This window comes from Ovis canadensis, chromosome 5 (assembly GCF_042477335.2).
Source record: "Ovis canadensis isolate MfBH-ARS-UI-01 breed Bighorn chromosome 5, ARS-UI_OviCan_v2, whole genome shotgun sequence".
NCBI lineage: Eukaryota > Metazoa > Chordata > Mammalia > Artiodactyla > Bovidae > Ovis > Ovis canadensis.
In genome coordinates this window covers 111,785,983-111,801,149 of record NC_091249.1, presented here as the reverse complement: position 1 = coordinate 111,801,149, position 15,167 = coordinate 111,785,983, and positions in this window count along the sequence as shown.

Below are 15,167 nucleotides of genomic sequence, written 5' to 3'. Positions count from 1 at the left end.
TGATAGATATGTTCATATTTAACTGTATGTGGTTGGGTTTCAAGAAATGTTAACTAAGAATTTTACAGGAACACAGCAGCCAAAGAGTATTCAGAATATTTCTGCTCTGTTGGAAACAGGTAAAGTTAAACATCTGTATCTCCTCAGGCCAATGTAAGGAAACATCTGTGAAACACATATTAAATTGTTTTCCAGGGGAACCAGCCAGCAAACAAACTCTTCCATTTTTTTCAGCCAGAGAGAAATGGTTTAGAGCCAGAATGGAAAACAAAATAAATGTACAAAGTCAGAGAATTCCAGAAATGGAGTTGTGATGTATGGGTCTATCCTCATCATGGTTACCATGATGATCTTGTTGTGCTACCTGAATTTACCAAAGCATATTGCTTGCCAAGATACAAAGCAGCTTAGACTGCTCAACAGAATTGCCAAGTTTGCCAATTTTCATCTTAAATGTGAATCAGTTAAGCACAATTTTGAATAGAAAAATCCAAAAATATTTAAAGTCTACTGTGTCAAATACTAGTGATTCAGAAAGAACTATGAAATGTTTATTTTTCATGTGTCATCAAAAACCTGGCAATCTCTGTTGTGACAAGAAGGATGTGATCGGCAAGGCAACTCTGACTTAAGAAGGGAAAGGAATGGGTGATACTTGAAATTAGATCTCTTACTGTTTTTTAATCTTTACTTTCTGTATGACTTACGAAACCAACCCTATCCTAGCTGTCACCACTATAACCCTCTCTGTTCTACTCTTGCTTAAAAACAAAGTTTAACAAACATTTTGTTTGGAATAATTTTAGAGAAATATGGCAAAGGTAGAACAGAGAATCAATACCTGTATACCATTCATGCAAGCTTCCCCAAATGTTAAGAAAGTCTTGGTATATTTATCAAAACTAAGAAATTAACATCGGTGCATTACTATTACATAAAATTATAGAATTCATGTTATTGACACTGCTGTTGCTGCTGCTGCTAAGTTGCTTCAGTCGTTTGTGTCCGACTCTGTGCGACCCCACAGACAGCAGCCCACCGGGCTCCCCCATCCCTGGGATTCTCTAGGCAAGAATACTGGAGTGGGTTGCCATTTTCTTCTTCAATGCATGAAAGTGAAAAGTCAAAGTGAAGTCGCTCAGTCACGTCCGACTCTTAGCGACCCCATGGACTGCAGCCTACCAGGCTCCTCCGTCCATGGGATTTTCGAGGCAAGAGTACTGCAGTGGGGTACCATTGCCTTCTAGTTCCCATTAATGTGTTTTTTCTGTTCTAGGATCTAGTCCAGGTTTTCAAATTGTATGTAGTCATTGTATGCCCTTAGTCTTCTCTGTGACAGGTTTTTATGCTTATTTTTCATGACCTTGATGTTTTGAAGAGTGTACTGATTAGGTGGTGAGTTTGGGTTTATTTTATGTTTTTTTCATGATAAGGCTGGAGATAAGTAGTTAAAAATATATATATATCCCACAAACATGACTTGTACTTCTTATTTCATCGTATCAGAAGACATGTGATAACAACATGACTTATTATTGTGACATTAAACTTGATCACTTGGCTGAACTTTAAGTTTCTCTACTGTAAATTTTCTATTTTTGCTTTTACTCATTATCTTCTATGGAACCAAGTCACCACATGCAGACAATATTAAAGAGGAGAAGAATTAAGTTCCATCTACTAAAGGATAATTTTATTCAAAAATTATAATTTTTCTGTAAGAAAGATTTACTATTTCTACCTCATTCATTTATTTATTCAATCATTTATATAAGCATGAAATTATAAACATGTATTTTATATTTCAGATTACACACTATTAAAGAATCCTCTCTCATATATATGAGATATATATCTCAAATATATATATATTTGTGTGTGTATGTATGCATACATGTGCATGTATATTTCTCCATCATAATTTTTTAAGTACTTTGATAAGAGAGTTTGGACTTTAAAATTTTAATTATTTATACCTAGTCTGTTATTACTCATATGTAATTAATGAAGGAGAAATTAGATATTGTGTTTTGACTTAGAATTAAAGTGATACTCACATTTTAAAGTTTTTCTAGAATATGTGAAAGTTAGTCACTCAGTCATGTCTGATTCTTTCTGACCCAATGAACTATACAGTCCATGGAATTCTCCAGGCCAGAATACTGGACTGGGTTACCTTTCCCTTCTTCAGGGGATCTTCCCACCACAGGGATTGAACTCAGGTCTCCCATGTTGCAGGTGGACTCTTTACCAGTTAAGCCACAAGGAAAGTCCAAGAATACTAGAGTGGGTAGCCTATCCCTTTTCCAGAAGATCTTCCAAACCCAGGAATCGAACTGGGGTCTCCTGCATTGCAGGAGGATTCTTTACCAACTGAGCTCTGAGGGAAGCCCTAGAATATGGTTATATTTTAATAGAAGTGGTCTATTCTCTTTAGGTTTGTCAGTTGACCGAAAGCAATAGCAAATATCTAAAGGAATATACTGCTAATGTAGCAATACAAATTTCTCAACAATATCTGTCTAAATAGAATAAGATTCATAAACTAAGATAAAGGGCCATGTGCATTACTGTACTGTTCCCAAGAGTCAGGTGTGGAAACAACTTACATTAACAAATGAATAGATACAGAGCATACACATACACTGGAATACGGTTCAGCCTTAACAAGGGGGTGAAATCTGCACTATGCAGAAAGCATGGGTGATCTTTGTATGCCAAGAGCAAGAGCAATAAGCCAGTCACAGAAAGGAAAATACTGCATGGGCCCACTCATATGAGTTATCCAAAATAGCTGAATTTATAGAATCAAAGAGTAGAATTGGAGGTAGGGGGAGGGGGAAATTGGAAGCAACTAATTAATAGACATAGTAATTAAATGAGAAGAATCTCAGATTGGGAGACCTGTTGTGCAAACTTACCCTGAAGTTAACAATAGTGCATTCTACACTTAAAGTATTTTAAAGAGGATAACTCTCAAGTGTTCTTACCAAAATAACATTTTGAAAAGCGAAATGCAAGATTCTGGATATAGAAATAAATTTATAAAGTAATAGAATTTTGTGATACTCTGTCTGATACATTTTATTAGATAGTTGTCATAGACACAACTATTTAGGGATATGCTTATTTCTTAACCCAAATTTCTAACATTCTAATATGATTTTATTAAACTTTATGATTACTTTCTCAAGAGTATTAATTTAAATTCTGGTCATTTATTTATTTAAAATATGTATTTATACAGTATTATGTGCCACTTGCTAAGTCTCTTGAGGTATATAGCAGAGAAGAAGTCTAAGAGACTATATAATTAGGAAAGATAAATATTGTCATTTGACCTAATTAGGCAATTATTTGTAGAGGTGAATAGAATTAGACAAAAGTAAGCTATTCCTACAATCTTGTCCTCTGGCTTATACAAAAGTAAAGCCTCAGTCAAGTCATATCTAATTCTGCCTTGCCTGCCGACACTTATTAAAAGATAAACAGTTTTAAACCTGTTCTATGAATTTGGTGTATCCTCGGCCCTCTGTCTTATTTCAAGACACCTTACGCAAAAGCTTCATGAAAATTTCCAGTGGCCAGATTCAATCATCTGTCACAGTAAGATAGATATCAGGTTGTGATACAAACAGGGTTGTGACACAAACCATCTATGGATCAAGAGCAATGTACGAACTTATATTTAGAGTCTTACGCTGTGTTCTAAATAGTTTAGACTGTTCTTACCATTGTTGCTCAGTAGCTAAGTTGTGTCTCTTTGCAACCAGATAAACCACAACATGCCAGGCTTCCCTATCCTTCACTATGTCCCAGAGTCTGCTCAGACTCACATCCATTATGTTACTTATGCCATCAACCATCTCGTCCTCTGTCACTCATGTCTGCTTTTGCCCTCAATCTTGCCTGGCATCAGAGTATTTCCAAAGAGTCAGCTCTTCACACCAGGTGGCCAAAGTATTGGAACTTCAGCTTCAGTATCAGTCCTTCCAATGAACATTCAGGATTGATTTCATTTAGGATTGACTGGTTTAATCTCCTTGTTGTGCAAGGGACTCTCAAGAATCTTCTACAGCACCACAGTTCAAAAGCATCAATTCTTCAGTGATCAACCTCCTTTATGGTCCCTCTCTCAATCCGCACATGACTACTGGAAAAGCCATCGTTTTGACTACACCAACCTTTGCTGGCAAAGGGATGTCTCTATAATATGCTATCTAGGGTTGCCATAACTTTTCTTTCAAGGAGCAAATGTCTTTCAATTTCATGGCTCCAGTCACCATCTGCAGTGATTTTAGAGCCCAAGAAAATAAAGTTTATCACTGCTTCCACCTTTTTTTCCTGCTATTTGCCATGAAGACATGGAACTGGATGCCATGATCTTCATTTTATGAATGTTGAGATTTAAGCCAACTTTTTCAGTCTCCTCTTTCACCCTCATCAGGAGGCTCTTTAGTTCCTTTTGCTTTCTGCCATTGAAGTGGTATCATCTGCCTATCTGATGTTGTTGATAGTTCTCCCAGCAATCTGGATTCCAGCTGTGCTTCATCTAGCCCATAATTTCACATGATGTACTCTGCATATGAATTAAATAAGTAGGGTTGCAATACAGCCTTGAAGTACTCCTGTCCCACTTTTGAACCAGTTCAATGTTCCATCTGTGATTCTATCTGTTGTTTCTTGACCTGCACACATGTTTTTTAAAAGGCAGGTAAGGTAGTCTAGTATTCCCATTTCTTTAAGAATTTTCCACAGTTTGTTGTGCTCCACACGGTCAAAGGCTTTAACATAGTCAGTGAAGCAGATGTAGATGTTTTTTTGGAATTCCCTTGCTTTTTCTACAATCCAGCAGATGTTGGTAATTTGCTCTCTGGTTCTTCTGCCTTTTCTAAATCCAGCTCGTACGTCTGGAAGTTCTTGGTTCATATACTACTGAAGCCTAGCTTGAAGGATTTTGAGCATGATCTTGCTCACATGTGAAGTGAGTGCCATTGTATGATAATTTGGACATTCTTTGCCATTGCCTTTCTTTGGGATTGGAATGAAAACTGACCTTTTCCAGTCCTGTGGCCACTGCTGAGTATTCCAAATGTGCTGGCATATTGAGTGCACCACTTTCAGAACATCATCTTTTAGAATTTGAAAGAGCTCAGCTGGAATTCCATCACCTCCACTAGCTTTGTTTGCAGTATTGCTTCCTAAGGCCTACTTTGCCTTCTTGCATTTCTTTTTCTTGGGGATGATTTTAGTCACCACCTCTTGTACACATTACAAATCTCCATCCATAATTCTTTAGGTGCTCTGTCTACTAGATCTAATCCCTTGAAAATATTTGTCAACTTTTCTCTATAATCATAAGGGATTTTACTTAAGCCATACCCGAATGGCCTAATGGTCTACTGGTTTTCCTTACTTTCTTCAATTTGAGCCTGAATTTTGTGATAAGGAAATGTTAATCTGAGCTTCAGTCAGCACTAGGTCTTGCTTTTGCTGACTGTAAAGACCTTCTCCATCTGCAGGGAAAATACTCAATCTGATTTTGATATTGACCACCTGGTGATGTCCATGTGTAGAGTCATCTCTTATGTTGTTGGAAGAGGGTGTTTGCTATGACCAGTGCACTCAACTGCCGTTATACAAAAACTTTAAAAAAATTAAAAATAATTTAAAATTAATTACCCTAATGAACAGTGTTTGTGATGATGATGAGAGATATGAAAGCTGAATCTTTCATATCATGTATTTTTCCAGTGTGGCCTTTATGATTAAAAGCTTGGAGATCATCTGTGGAGTCGAAATTCCTTTAAAAGGCCTCTAATGGCTGAAGAATTGATGCTTTTGAACTGTGGTGTTGAAGAAGACTCTTGAGAGTCCCTTGGACTGCAAGGAGATCCAACCAGTCCATTTTAAAGATCAGTCCTGGGTTTTCTTTGGAAGGAATGATGCTAAAGCTGAAACTCCAGTACTTTGGCCACCTCATGTGAAGAGCTGACTCATTGGAAAAGACTCTGACGCTGGGAGGGATTGGCAGCAGGAGGAAAGGGGAATGACAGAAGATGAGGTGGCTGGATGGCATCACTGACTCGATGGATGTGAGTTTGAGTAAACTCTGGGAGTTGGTGATGGACGGGGAGGCCTGGCGTGCTGTGATTCATGGGGTCACAAAGAGTTGGACAAGACTGAGTGACTGAACTGAACTGAACTGAACTGAATGGTCCCTAGTTAATAGGGGCCTAGTGGTTTGAACATGGAAGAATTGAAAGATAAAGATTATATATATATATTATATATATATATATATATATATATATATATATATATATATATATAATAAGAAACTACATTTCACAACCTAGATACAATATATGGAGAAGGAAATGGCAACCAACTCCAGTACTCTTGCCTGGAAAATCCCATGGACGGAGGAGCCTGGTAGGCTACAGTCCATGGTGTCAGTAAGAGTCGGGCACTACTGAGCAACTTCACTTTCACTTTTCACTTTCATGCTTTGGAGAAGGAAATGGCAGCCCACTCCAGTATTCTTGCTTGGAGGATCCCAGGGACGGGGGAGCCTAGTGGGCTGCCGTCTATGGGGTCGCAGAGAGTCGGACACGACTGAAGCGACTTAGCCGCAGCATATATATATATATATATATATATATATATATATATATATATATATATATATAAGAAACTACATTTCACAACCTAGATACAATATATGGAGAAGGAAATGACAACCCACTCCAGTACTCTTGCCTGGAAAATCCCATGGACGAGGAGCCTGGTAGGCTAAAGTCCACGGGGTTGCGAAGAATCAGACATGACTGAGAGACTTCACTTTCAATTTTCACTTTCATGCATTGGAGAAAGAAATAACAACCCACTCCACTGTTCTTGCCTGGAGAATCCCAGGGACAGGGGAGCCTGATGAGCTGCCGTCTATGGGGTTGCACAGAGTCGGACATGACTGAAGCGACTTAGCAGCAGCAGCAGCAGCAGATATAATATCAAGTGAAAGTGAACTCGCTCAGTCATGTCTGACTCTGTGCGACTCCATGGACTGTAGCCTACCAGGCTCCTCCGTCCATGGGATTTTCCAGGTGGGAGTACTGGAGTGGGTTCCCATTTCCTTCTCCAGGAGATTGTCCTGACTCAGGTATCAAACCTGGGTCTCCCACGTTGCAGGCAGATGCTTTACCTTTTGAGCCATCAGGGGAGCCCTATATGTAAATATCAGATTATTTTGTGTAACTTTTTCTTCCTGAACCTCTAGTATGTATTGACTTTTCCCCAAAAATGCATAGTAATTTTAACTGAAAAGTTTCATAGCTAAGTGACACTGTAACTATTTATTGACTCTTTCCCTTTAGATCAAATGGCAAAGAATCTGCCTTCAAGGCAGGAGACCAGGGTTCAATCCCTGGGTTAGGAAGTTCCACTGGAGAAGGGAATGGCAATCCACTTCAGTATTCTTGCCTGGAGATTTCCACGGACAAGAAGCCTGGTGGTCTACAATCTGTGGGGTGGCAAAGAGTCAGACACGACTGAGTGACTAACACAGTAACACAGTCACAGAATACAAGTAAACTTCTCAAACATAATAATTATGTCTAGTATACCATTTTGTATCCACTGCCTTGCATAGTAACTGGACTTTTCCACTCAATATGTATGCTGTAGGTTAGTACTTTTTAGAATCCACTTTGCTCTCTTTAAAAATTATCATCTGGCTCCTTTCCTATTTTACATTACTCAGAATAAGTAACTGCTAAATATTTGCATTTTAAATGTGTCCAACATCCCAAATGCCATTTGTCTGGACATGGGAAATGGGAAATCACTTAACATGGCCAGATGCTCTCCTAGTATCTCTTCACCTACAACTAATAAAATAATTGTCCAGTTGAAACAGAAGCTGAAATTTAACAACAGTTGTGGACACAGCTGTCCTTTTTATTATAGGGGACTGGAATGCAAAAGTAGGAAGTCAAGAAACACCTGGAGTAACAGGCAAATTTGGCCTTGGAATATGAAAGGAAGCAGGGCAAAGGCTAATAGAGTTTTGCCAACAGAATGCATAGGTCATAGCAAATACCCTCTTCCAAAAACACAAGAGAAGACTCTACACATGGACATCACCAGATGGTCAACACCGAAATCAGATTGATTATACTCTTTGCAGCTGAAGATGGAAAAGCTCTATACAGTCAGCAAAAAGAAGACCGGGAGCTGACTGTGGCTCAGACCATGAACTCCTTATGCCAAATTCAGACTTAAATTGAAGAAAGTAGGGAAAACCACTAGACCATTCAGCTATGACCTAAATCAAATCCCTTATGTTTTTACAGTGGAAGTGAGAAATAGATTTAAGGGACTAGATCTGATAGATAGAGTGCCTGATGAACTATGGATGGAGGTTCCTGACATTGTAGAAGAGACAGGGATCAAGACCATCCCCATGGAAAAGAAATGTAAGAAAACAAAACAGCTTGTCTGGGGAGGCCTTACAAATAGCTGCGAAAAGAAGAGAAGTGAAAAGCAAAGGAGAAAAGGAAAGATATAAGTATCTGAGTACAGAGTTCCAAAGAATAGCAAGAAGAGATAAGAAAACCTTTCTCAATGGTCAATGCAAAAAAATAGATGAAAACGACAAAATGGGAATCTCTTCAAGAAAATTAGAGATACCAAGGGAACCCTTCATGCAAAAATGGGCTCGATAAAGGACAGAAATTGTATGGACCTAACAGAAGCAGAAGATATTAAGAAGAGGTGGCAAGAATACACAGAAGAACTATACAAAAAAGATCTTCATGATCCAGATTATCAAGATGGTGTGATCACTCACGTAGAGCCAGACATCCTGGAATGTGAAGTCAGGTGGGCCTTAGAAAGCATCACTACGAACAAAGTTAGTGGAGGTGATGGAATTCCAGTTGAGCTATTTCAAATCCTGAAAGATGCTGCAATCAATATGCCAGCAAATTTGGAAAACTCAGCAGTGGCCACGGGACTGGAAAAGGTCAGTTTTCATTCCAATCCCAAAGAAAGGCAATGACAAAAATGCTCAAACTACTGCACAGTTGCACTCATTTCACACACTAGTAAAGTAATGCTCAAAATTCTCCAAGCCAGGCTTCAGCAACATGTGAATTGTGAACTTCCAGATGTTCAACCTGGTTTTAGAAAAGGCAGAGGAACCAGAAATCAAATTGCCAACATCCACTGGATCATCGAAAAAGCAAGAGAGTTCCAGAAAAACATCTATTTCTGCTTTATTGACTATGCCAAAGCCTTTGACTGTGTGGATCACAATAAACTGTGGAAAATTCTGAAAGAGATGGGAATACCAGACCACCTGACCTGCCTCTTGAGAAATCTGTATGCAGGTCAGGAAGCAACAGTTAGAACTGGACATGGAACAACACACTGGTTTCAAATAGGAAAAGGAGTACGTCAAGGCTGTATACTGTCACCCTGCTTATTTAACTTATATGCAGAGTTCAGTTCAATTCAGTTTAGTCGCTCAGTCGTGTCCGACTCTTTGCAACCCCATGAATCGCAGCACACCAGGCCTCCCTGTCCATCACCAACACCCAGAGTTCACTCAGACTCACATCCAGTGAGTCAGTGATGCCGTCCAGCCATCTCATCCTCAGTCGTCCCCTTCTCCTCCTGCCCCCAATCCCTTCCAGCATCAGACTGTTTTCCAATGAGTCAACTCTTCGCACAAGGTGGCTAAAGTACTGGAGTTTCAGCTTTAGCATCATTCCCTCCAAAGAAATCCCAGGTCTGATCTCCTTCAGAATGGACTGGTTGGATCTCCTTGCAGTCTAAGGGACTCTCAAGAGTCTTCTTCAACACCACAGTTCAAAAGCATCAATTCTTCGGTGCTCAGCTTTCTTCACAGTCCAACTCTCACATCCATACATGCGTACATCATGAGAAACACTGGGCTGGAAGAAGCACAAGCTGGAATCAAGATTGCTGGGAGAAATATCAATAACCTCAGATATGCAGATGACACCACCCTTATGGCAGAAAGTGAAGAGGAATTCAAAAGCCTGTTGATGAAAGTGAAAGGGGAGAGTGAAAAAGTTAGCTTAAAGCTCAATATTCAGAAAACTAAGATTATGGCATCTAGTCCCATCACTTCATTGCAAATAGATGGAGAAACAAGTGGCTGACTTTATTTTTCTGGGCTCCAAAATCACTGCAGGTGGTGATTACAGCCATGAAATCAAAAGATGCTTACTCCTTGGAAAGAAAGTTATAACCAACCTAGATAGCATATTCAAAAGCAGAGATATTACTTTGCCGACTAAGGTCTGTCTAGTCAAGGCTATGGTTTTTCCATTAGTCATGTATGGATGTGAGAGTTGGACTGCGAAGAAAGCTGAGTGCAGAAGAATTGATGCTTTTCAACTGTGGTGTTGGAGAAGACTCTTGCGAGTCCCTTGGACTGCAAGGAGATCCAACCAGTCTATCCTAAAGGAGATCACTCCTGGGTGTTCTTTGGAAGGACTGATGCTAAAGCTGAAACTTCAGTACTTTGGCCACCTCATGCGAAGAGTTGACTCATTGGATAAGACTCTGATGCTGGGAGGGATTTGGGGCAGGAGGAGAAGCGGATGACAGAAGATGAGATGGCTGGATGGCTTCACCAACTCGATAGACATTAGTTTAAGTGAACTCTGGAAGATAGTGATGGACAAGGAGGCCTGGCGTTTTGCAACTTATGGGTCGCAAAGCGTCGGACACTACTGAGCGACTGAACTGAACTGATGGACACAGCTTGATGGACCTCCCTGCCCTTAAACATCTGCCCTGGTTTAAGTTATCCTTAATGATTAATAGATTCTTACATGTTTTCTATCAATGTGCTTGCCTGTTGGAGAAAGCAGAAATGAGTCAACTAGCTCCTTGTAGTTTCACAAATTAAAAAAAAAAAAAAATCCTGCTACAGTCTTTGGAATTTTCTGCTAACATCAGCTTATTTTTCCATTTGCTTTCCTGACATTGTTGCCCTGAATTTCTTTGAAATACTTGTGTGCCAAGCATTGCTCTGCATAATTCATATACAGACATACCTTGAGATATTAGGAATTCAGTTTCAAACCACCAAAATAAACTGTATATCACAATGAAACAAATTGCATACTATTTTAGTTTCCCAGTGCACGTAAAATCAGGTAAACACTGTCCTGCAGTCTGTCATGTGGCAATAATAGCATTGTGTCTAAAAACACAATGTGCTAAGCTTAGTTAAAAGTACTTTATTGCTTAAAGGCTAACCATCATCTGAACCTTCGGAAAGTCATAAGCCTTTTGCTGGTAGGGAGTCTTACCTCAGTGCTGATAGCTGCTGAGTGATCAGGGTGATAGTTGCTGAAGGTTGGGGTGGCTATGACAATTTCTTACAATTAGAACAACAATGAAGTTTGCTGTGACAGTTGACTCTTAGTTTCACAGTGTTTTTCCTATAGCATGTAATGCTGTTTGATAGTGTTTTACTCACAGTAGAAGTGAAAATCACTCAGTCGTGTCCGACTCTTTGTGACCCAATGGTGTGCAACACGCCAGGCTTCCCCGTCCATCACCAACTCCCGGAGTTTACTCAAACTCATACCCATTGAGTCGGTGATGCCATCCAACCATCTCAGCCTCTGTTGTTCCCTTCTCCTCCTGCCTTCAATGTTTCCAAGCATCAGGGTCTTTTCCAATGAGTCAGTCCTTCACATCAGGTGGCCAAAATGTCAGAGTTTCAGCTTCAACATCAGTCCTTCCGATGAACGTTCAGGACTGATTTCATTTAGGATGAACTGGTTGGATCTCCTTGCAGTCAAAGGGACTCTCAAGAGTCTTCTTCAACACCACAGTTCAAAAGCACCAGTTCTTTGGTGCTCAGCTTCCTTTACAGTCCAACTCTCACATCCATACACGACTGCTGGAGAAACCATAGCTTTGACTAGACAAACCTTTGTTGGCATCTTTCTTGAGGATTTTCATTTGATTTTGCCCAGAGGCACTGCTATCTTTGGCAGCTATAGTGTTATGAAGTGTATTTCTTTTTTTTTAATATATATTTGTTTATTTTAATTGGAGGCTAATTACTTTACAATATTGTATTGGTTTTGCCATACATCAACATGAATCCACCACAGGTAGACACGTGTTCGCCATCCTGAACCCCACTCCTTCCTCTCTCCCTGTACCATCCCTCTGGGTCATCCCAGTGCGCTAGCCCCAAGCATCCATTTCTTAAGGAAACTAGAAATTGCTCCTTGATCAATGAGCTGTAAAATAAATATTATATCAGCAGGCATGAAGACAACATAAATCTAAAATATTCAGTTAACTATGTTGTCAGCAGATAACCTGTCATTCAGGTTTTGTGGTCCATTTATAGGACACAAAGTAGATTTAGTATCATTCTTAAGGATCTTAAAGTTTTCTTAAAAAATTATTTTAGCAAAAACAGAAAATTGCTGCACAACCGTAGCCTATTTTAAATACTTCTAGAACATACTTATAATTAAGGTTGGTGTGCTGATAGTTTGATTAAACATTAGGTGATAAGGGTTTACAAACACACAGACAAAACATGTTAGTGTACATATAGACAATCTACAAGTATGCAGTTACCTATGAAATAATGTGTATGAATCGTAAGTTTTAGGATGAATACTATGCTTGCTTAGAAGAATGCTTTGATTAGCGATTAAGTTAGAAGGTGCGACAGCCAGCACCACTAGAGAGAAATTCATCTGCATGATGGACGTAAAAGGAATTGGAGCTCCAGTGAACAAACAGGAAACTGAAGGGAGGAGGAGATTAAAGAAATAAGGAACTAGGGAACCAGTGAAGATTCTGTCATGGCACAGATCCTTATTAAGTACCAGCTGTGATTCAGGCATTGTCCCAGTTACTGCAAAGACAAGATTGAACTAGAAACCCATTTCTAATTCTCAGTGGCCTGACATCTTCAGTTCAGTTCAGTTGCTCAGTCCTGTCCAACTCATTGTGACCCCATGGACTGCAACAGGCCAGGCCTCCCTGTCCATCACCAACTCCCAGAGTTCACTCAAACTCATGTCCATCAAGTTGGTGATGTCATCCAGCCATCTTATCCTCTGCCGTCCCGTTCTCCTGCCCTCAATCTTTCCCAGCATCAGGGTCTTTTCCAATGAGTCAGTTCTTTGTATCAGGTGGCAAAGCTTCAAGTATTGGAATTTCAGCTTCAACATCAGTCCTTCCAATGAACACCCAGGACTGATCATCTTTAAGATGGACTGGTTGGATCTCCTTGTAGTCCAAGGGACTATCAAGAGTCTTCTCCAACACCACAGTTCAAAAGCATCAATTCTTCAGCTCTCAGCTTTCTTTATTGTCAAACTCTCACATCCATACGTGACTACTGGAAAAAACCCTAGCTTTGACTAGATGGACCTTTGTTGGCAAAGTTATGTCTCTGCTTTTTAATATGCTGTCTAGTTTGGTCATAGCTTTTCTTCCAAAAGAGTAAGCGTCTTTTAATTTCATGGCTGCAATCACCATCTGCAGTGATTTTGGAGCCCAGAAAAATAAAGTCTGTCACTGTTTCCATTATTTCCTCACCTATTTGCCATGAAGTGATGAGACCAGATGCCATGATCATAGTTTTCTGAAAGTTGAGTTTGAAGCCAACTTTTTCACTTTCATCTTTCACTTTCATCAAGAGGCTCTTTAGTTCCCTCTTCACTTTCTGCCATAAGGGTGGTTTCATCTGCATATCTGAGGTTATCGATATTTCTCCCAGCAAACTTCATTCCAGACATCTTAGTAGGCAGTAAAGGACATCAAAAAGTAATTAAACAGAAAAAATTCAGAAGGTAACAGGTACAGTGAAGAAAACAGGGCAGCGCCATGGAGAGTGAAAGCAGGAACCTCGTCAGGGTGCCCTGAGGTGTCTCTCCGTGGTGATCCCGTGAAGCAGTGGGGGGAGTGTCAGAGGAGAGGCAGGACCTCTGTACCATGTGCAAGGCTCAGATCCAAAACCCTCCAGCCCAGTATTTCAATGACTCGGCTGAACTCACATAAATATTTCATTTAAGTAATTTTTAAATATGGAAATAAAAACATATATTTAGATTTCATGGTGAGATCCAGATGATGAGAGGAACACAGAATACATGGAACTTGCAGCTTCAGAGGCAGAAAAAGCTCCAGAATTGTGCCTGTTGGGGCATTTGGTTCCAGAGATGCTCCATCCGTAGGTAGTACTTCTCTCGCAATTCATTACATATGTTAACATATTTATATTGGTAGCTAAATAATGGGGAAAGTAAAGATAGTCCAAAAAATATGTGTATAAGAATATATATCTGAATCTAGCAACACAAAATATGAATGTTCTCCGAAGCACTGACAACCTTAGCATACTAATTATATAAAATACTCCAAACACTATTAAGTGTAAGAGTCTAATGTGTGTATTTACATTTATATATGCTCCTCTCTTTTGTTTTCCCCTAAGAAAAAGAAAATAGAGGCAGTGGCAAATAGAAAAATTAATCACCCACAAGACAATGGAATACAGAAGGGGCGCTTGCCTTGATTCTTAGCTACTCCCCCATTTGGTTCCTCTGGAAGAGCTATGAAATTAGCTAAGCTCCCTATGATAGTTTTGAAACATCTAAAATGAACCTGAGTGGGTTACATAGAGTTTGGGTAAAGAATATATGAAGTTGTATAGCAACAATTTTAACACTGATAAAAAAGAGCCTCTAAAGTAATGTATCGTTATTGAGACGTATAGTTTGGACTCTTGTGTCCAAGTTTCAGCTTTGCCAGTTAATAGTATTATTGCTATGCTTTGATTAAGTCATTTAACTTCCACAAAATTCACAGTTTTTAGGATTAACAAGGAGAGATCATATTATGATCATCGTTGCTTTTATTCATTTGCTCAGTTGTGTCTGTCTCTTTGTGACCCCATGGACTGCAGCATGCCAGGCTTCCCTGTCCATCACCAACTCCCGGAGTTTACCCAAACTCATGTTCATTCGAGTTGATGATGCCATCCAACCATCTCATCCTCTGTTGTCCCCTTCTCCTCCTGCCTTCAATCTTTCCCAGCATCAAGGTCTTTTCTAATAAGTCAGCTGTTAGCATCGGGTGGCCAA